The sequence below is a fragment of the Dipodomys spectabilis genome, unplaced genomic scaffold (assembly GCF_019054845.1).
Source record: "Dipodomys spectabilis isolate Male_0828 unplaced genomic scaffold, ASM1905484v1 ptg000056l, whole genome shotgun sequence".
NCBI lineage: Eukaryota > Metazoa > Chordata > Mammalia > Rodentia > Heteromyidae > Dipodomys > Dipodomys spectabilis.
This window is the reverse complement of record NW_024870733.1, coordinates 549,191-555,124: the sequence shown is the minus strand read 5'-3', so window position 1 is coordinate 555,124 and position 5,934 is coordinate 549,191.

Genomic DNA, 5,934 nt, shown 5'->3' with positions numbered 1-5,934 from the left:
TACTTGGATTCTTATAGATTAAGTAAATGGAAAATTAAGAAATAGAAGACATGAAAACCTTTGTAAATAAGTTTTAAATAATAAACATTTTGAAACATGTATCCTTTAATTTTGACAAAAGATTAATGTTACTGGTGTTTAAGTCTCAAGATTTAGAATATGATAACCAGGTGCTCTATATCTCGCTATGGGTGGCTATATCTCAAATCATTTCACTCTGGATATTTTTATGATAAATTCTCATAGTTTCTCAGGCTCTCCCGAATTACAAACCCTATTCACAGTTCCTACCATAGGTAGAAAATGGAAGACCCAAATCACCATGCCCAGCTCAAACTTTTTTTTTTAATTCAAGTACAAATATTTACAAAAAAGTGACCAGGAAATGAAGCCTTTCTTAATATAGTATGTGATTCTTGAAAATACAGTAATTATTTGTTACCTGGAAAAATATGTTTAGAACTATAAGAAAACCAATTTATGTAAATTCACCAACCATATAATAATTAAGAAAATAATATTAAATATTCACATGTTAAATGTTTTAAAAGTAACATATATGTGAATAATTTACATGTGTAAAAATCATGCAAAATTAAATGAACTAATCCTACAACTCTGAAAAAAGAATTATCTTAAAAAACAAGAAAATAATTAATTAAGACCAAAATTTGAAATATAGAAAATAAAATGAAGTGTACCTTTTAGTTGACTTAAGTAACTGTAAGCCCTTTTTATATCAACTTTATAATAAATAAGTATGAACAAAGAAAGCAAAAGTACATTTGAACAATACCAACAGCAAAAGCATCAGTAATTGTGTGTCCAAAAAAATCAATGGAGGAGATAACAATATTCCTTCCAAAAGAAATGTACTCATTACCTTAATTATGTACCTGTAACCCCTCTGTACATTACCTTTAAATAAAATTATATTGAAATTAAAAATAAAACAGATAATATAGCAATTAAGAATTCTTAGAAGCCATTAGTTAAAAACTTTATAAAAAACTGCCCCAAGTAACCAAGGAATATATTTTGATGATACTATTTAAATAGTTAAACGTCAGCAGAAAAGCAAAATGTTTAAAATCTTTTACAAATAAAGTAATAAATTAGAATATATTACTATAATAATCATTGAATGGATTTTTAGTGGCAGTCAAATATGTAAGAATGAGGCAATATGCCATTCGTTTGCACTTAATAAGTGAGAAAGAATTTTTTAGGTCTTTTAAAATATATCATATGTTTAATGAAGAAGCTATTCTGTCACATCATATGATAATTAGATAAAGATGATATTGGAGCAAAGAACAGATTGTACTAAGTTTTGGGATGTTAATGTATGTACTTATTTTGGTTTTGGAAAATTGTGAGGATTTCAACTTGCTCTTGTGGAAAGGGAACCCCTATCCTAAAATTAACCATTGATATAATTCCAGCCTAACAAGAACAATAATGCTAGGCTGGCATTATATCAGTGGTTAATTTTAGGATAGGGGTTCCCTTTCCACAAGGACATGCACCTGATGCATCAATGGCATCCGAGTTGCACACCAACTTGTCTAGTTTCCTGGATCCTGCAGTCCTTCCAATTTTAGTTTCTAGATAGTGCAGGATGGTGGAAATGATCCAATGCACCCAGGTATAGATTGGGAAGGAACTGCCCTAAAATTTGTCCTGTTTTTGTTCTCAAGCCTCCTAAGTAGTTAAGAGTATAGATTGGAGCCCCTGGTGCCAAGCAGTAACAGTATATTTAAAGCAATTAGACACATAGATGACAGGCTTGTGATTACCTCAGGAAAAGGATAAAAAAGCAGTGAAGCATAGAGGACAGACAGAATGTTAACTAGCTACTCAGAGGGTGAATTAGCTTAGCTAGCTACTCGGGAGGCCGAGATCTGAAGACCACTGTTCAAAGCCAGTCCAATCATGAAAAAACATGTGATTATCTCCAAAAAACCAGAAGTGCAGCAGTGGCTCAAGTGGTAGACCACTATCCTGGGGCACAGATGCTTAGAGCAGGAATGATGAATGCATGCATGAGCACATGAACATGCACGAGTGTGTACACACACAAATGAGTATTTCAATGCAGAGTTCTTTATTTTTTTTTTTACCTTGCTGTACTTTATTTCCCTGTATTAGTTCACAAATTAAGAAAATTAGCAAAGCAACTATTTACATACAACTCATCATGTTTCTCTAAAGTCTACTCTCTTCATGGCAGCCTGCTTTTATTTGACCCAAAAGTAAATTATTCAGGAGATCAATTCATCTCCCTCAACTCTGTAATGTTGGATGCTTGTTTAAGTTCTTCCTAGTAATGTAGTTTTGTGAATTCCTGCATCAAGTAGCATATTTCTTTCATGAACAGGGAAGCCTCTGGGAAAAAAAATAACTATAGGTTTTACTCCTCCTGGCAAGCATCTGGAAATTTATTATCTTCATATAACATATGATCTGTCTGTGTATGCCAAAGACGGCTGTGAATGTAAAAAGACCCTTCTAAGCACATAGAATTCATATACCATTAATAGGTATGAAGGGTTTTTTTTAATATTCTGAAAATACCATACAGAGGAGTTACAATTACATGGGCAAGATAATGAGTACATTTCTTATCTAGCATTGTTGCCTCCTTCTTTGTTTCCCCTTTCTATCCCTTTCCATCTCACCCCTTCTGCCCCTCCCCGTTATTCCCCGCCTTGTAAAAGTTTTAAAGTTCGACATAACATCTTGTAAATCTCATTGTTACAATGGGTCCAACTCCATTCCTTCTTAAACGATTTTTTTCCCCTTCCCCTCCACAAATTATACCAACATAAAATACAGTGAAAACAGGAGTTATATCGTGGGGGGGGGACATACAAAGCAACAAAAATTCATCTTATAAATATATTACAAACAATCGCATGAAAGAAAAAAATTTGAATAATTATGTTGGGGTACATTTCACATAACATCAACGAATCTTACCTTTTCTGCTTGTCTCAGACATATACTATTTACTACCAATAAGGGAAACTATGGCGCCTATGTGCATTTGGGCCTGGTTTACTTCACTTAATATAATTTTTTCCTAGACTTTCATTTTCCTGACAATGGGGAAATGTCATTCTTTCTGATGGAGGCAGAGTTCCATTGTGTATATATACCACAATTACTTGATCCATTCATCTACTGAGGGGCATTTGGGTTGGTTCTAAGCTTAACTATGGTAAATAATGTTGCCATAAACATAGTTGTGCTGGGAGCTTTAGTGTGGTCTTCTTTGTGATCATTTGGGTAAATGCCCAAAAGTAGGATTGCTCGGTCATAGGGGAGCTCTATATAGAGTCTTTTGAGGAACCTCCATACCACTTGCCAAAGTTGTTGACCAAGTTTACACTACCACCAACAATGCAGTAGGGTTCCCCTATCCACATCTCCTCCTGAATCTGTTGTTATTACAGTTCTTGATTTTAGCCATTCTAACTGGGGTGAGGTGGTATCTCAATGTTGTTTTGATTTGCATTTTTCTATGGCTAGGGAGGTTGAGCATTTCTTCATGTGTCTATTGGCCATCCTTCTTTCTTCTTCAGAGAAGTTTCTCTTTAGCCCACTTATTTATTGGGCAGTTGTTTCTTTTAGGATTTGTGGTTGGGGGATTTAATTTTTTGGAGTTCCAAGTATATTTTAGATATGAGACCCTTGTCCGTTGTATGGATAGTGAAGATCTTCTCCCAATCCGTAGGCTTTCTATTGATCTTGCTAGCTTTGTCTCTGCCATGCATAAGCTCTGCAACTTCATGCAATCCCATTTGTCCAACCTTTCTATGATTTGTTGTTTCCGGGTCTCTATTAAGAAAATTTCGTCCTTTGCCAAGGAGAGCTAGGGTTTCTCCTATTCCATCCTGTAAAGTTTTCAGAGTGTCTGTTTTGACTCCGAGGACTTTGATCCATGTGGAGTTGATTCTGGTGCAGGGTGATATATAAGGATCTAGCTTTAGTTTTCTACAAGTAGTTAACCAATTTTTCCAGCACCATTTACTGAAGAGGCTGTCTTCCTTCCATTCTATTTTTTTTAGCTGCCTTATCAAGATAAGATGGCTGTAGTTCTTTAGGTTCATTTCTGGGTTTTCAATTCTATTCCATTGGTCCTGAGGTCTGTTCTTGTGCACTGGCACAAGTACCAAGCTGTTTTGATTACTATGGCTTTCTAGAAGAGTTTGAAATTTGTTATTGATTTTCTTCCAGCACTGTTCTTTCTGTTAAGGATCGTTTTTGCTATACGTGGTCTTTTATTGTTCCATATATATTTTTGGATTGCCTTTTCTATTTCCTTGAAGAATGAGGTTGGAATATTGATAGGTATCACATTCAATTTATAGATAGCATTGGGAAGTATTGCCATTTTTATGGTGTTGATCGTTCCAATCTAAGAACATGGGTTTTTTTGCCACTTTCTAAGTCTGTTTTGATTTCCTTTTTTAGGTATTTAAAGTTTTCATCATAGAGGTCCTTCACTCATTTGGTTAAGTTAATTCCTAGGTATTTCATTTTTTGTGGGGCTATTAGGAATAGAGTTGCTTTCCTAATTTCATCCACAATTTTCTCATTGTTGGCATACAGAAAAGTCATTAATTTTTTTTAATTTAATTTAATTTTATTTGTGAACATACTGTACAGAGGAGTTACAGTTACATGGGCAGGATAATGTGTACATTTCTTACCAAGCATTGCAGCCTCCTCCTTTGTTTACCCTTCACATCCCTTCCCAGCCTCCCCCCTCCCCCACTAATCCCAATCCTTCTCCTTCCTCCCCCCCCAGCCCCCCCCCCACACCAACGTTGTAAAGTTCGTTTTGGACATGACAACTTGTACTTCTCATTGTTGCAACAGGTCCACCTGTATCCTTAAACAACTGGTTTTTAATTTTTGAGGATTAATTTCATACACTGCTACTTTGCCAAAGATTTGTATCACCTTGAGTAACTTGGGAGTGGATTCTTTAACTACAAGATCATGTCATCTGCAAAGAGGGGGAGTTTTACTTCTTCTTACCCTATTGGGATCCCCTTTATGTTCGCATCTTGTCTTATTGGTGTAGATAGGCATTCTAATACTAGATTGAAGAGCAGAAGAGAGAGTGGGCATCCTTGTCTCATTCCTGAGTTTAGAGGAAATAGCTTTGTTTTTCACCATTGAGTACAATGCTTTCTGTAGTCTTGTCATACACAGCCTTTATTGTATTGAGGAATGTTCCATGGTTTCCTAATTTTTCCAGGACCTTCACCATAAAGGGGTGTTGGATCTTGTCAAAAGCTTTTTCTGCATCTATTGAGATAACCCTGTGGTTCTTATCCTTGCTCTTTTTGATGTGATGAATTATGTTAATTGATTTGCGTATATTGAAGCAGCTTTGTATCGCTGAAATGAATCCTGTTTGCTCGTGGTATATGATTTTTTGGATGAATTGTTGAAATCGATTAGCCAAAATTTTGTTGAGAGGCTTTGCATCTATGCTCATGAAAGAAATGGGTCTATAGTGCTCTTTCTTTGATGAAGGTTTTGGTATGAGGGTAATGATGGCTTCATAGAAAGCGTTCGCTTTATTGGGGAGTTACATCCATTAATATTGAGAGATAAGACTGAGAGGTATTTGGATGTTCCTGCCATTTTATCCTCCTTCTTGGGAGCTACGCCTACTGCATTCTTCCTATGGTTCTTGGATTCTGTTTGGGTGTGGTTTCTTGGCCTTTATTGTGGTCTTGTGGTTTTCTATGTGTAGGACATTAAGTATCTTTTGTAGAGCTGATTTGATGGACATATATTGTTTGTTTTTCTTTGCTATGGAAGATTTTTATTTTACCTTCAGTTATGAAGGAGAGTTTAGCTGGGTACACTATTCTTGGTTGATAGTTGTTTGTCTTTAGGGCATGGCATACA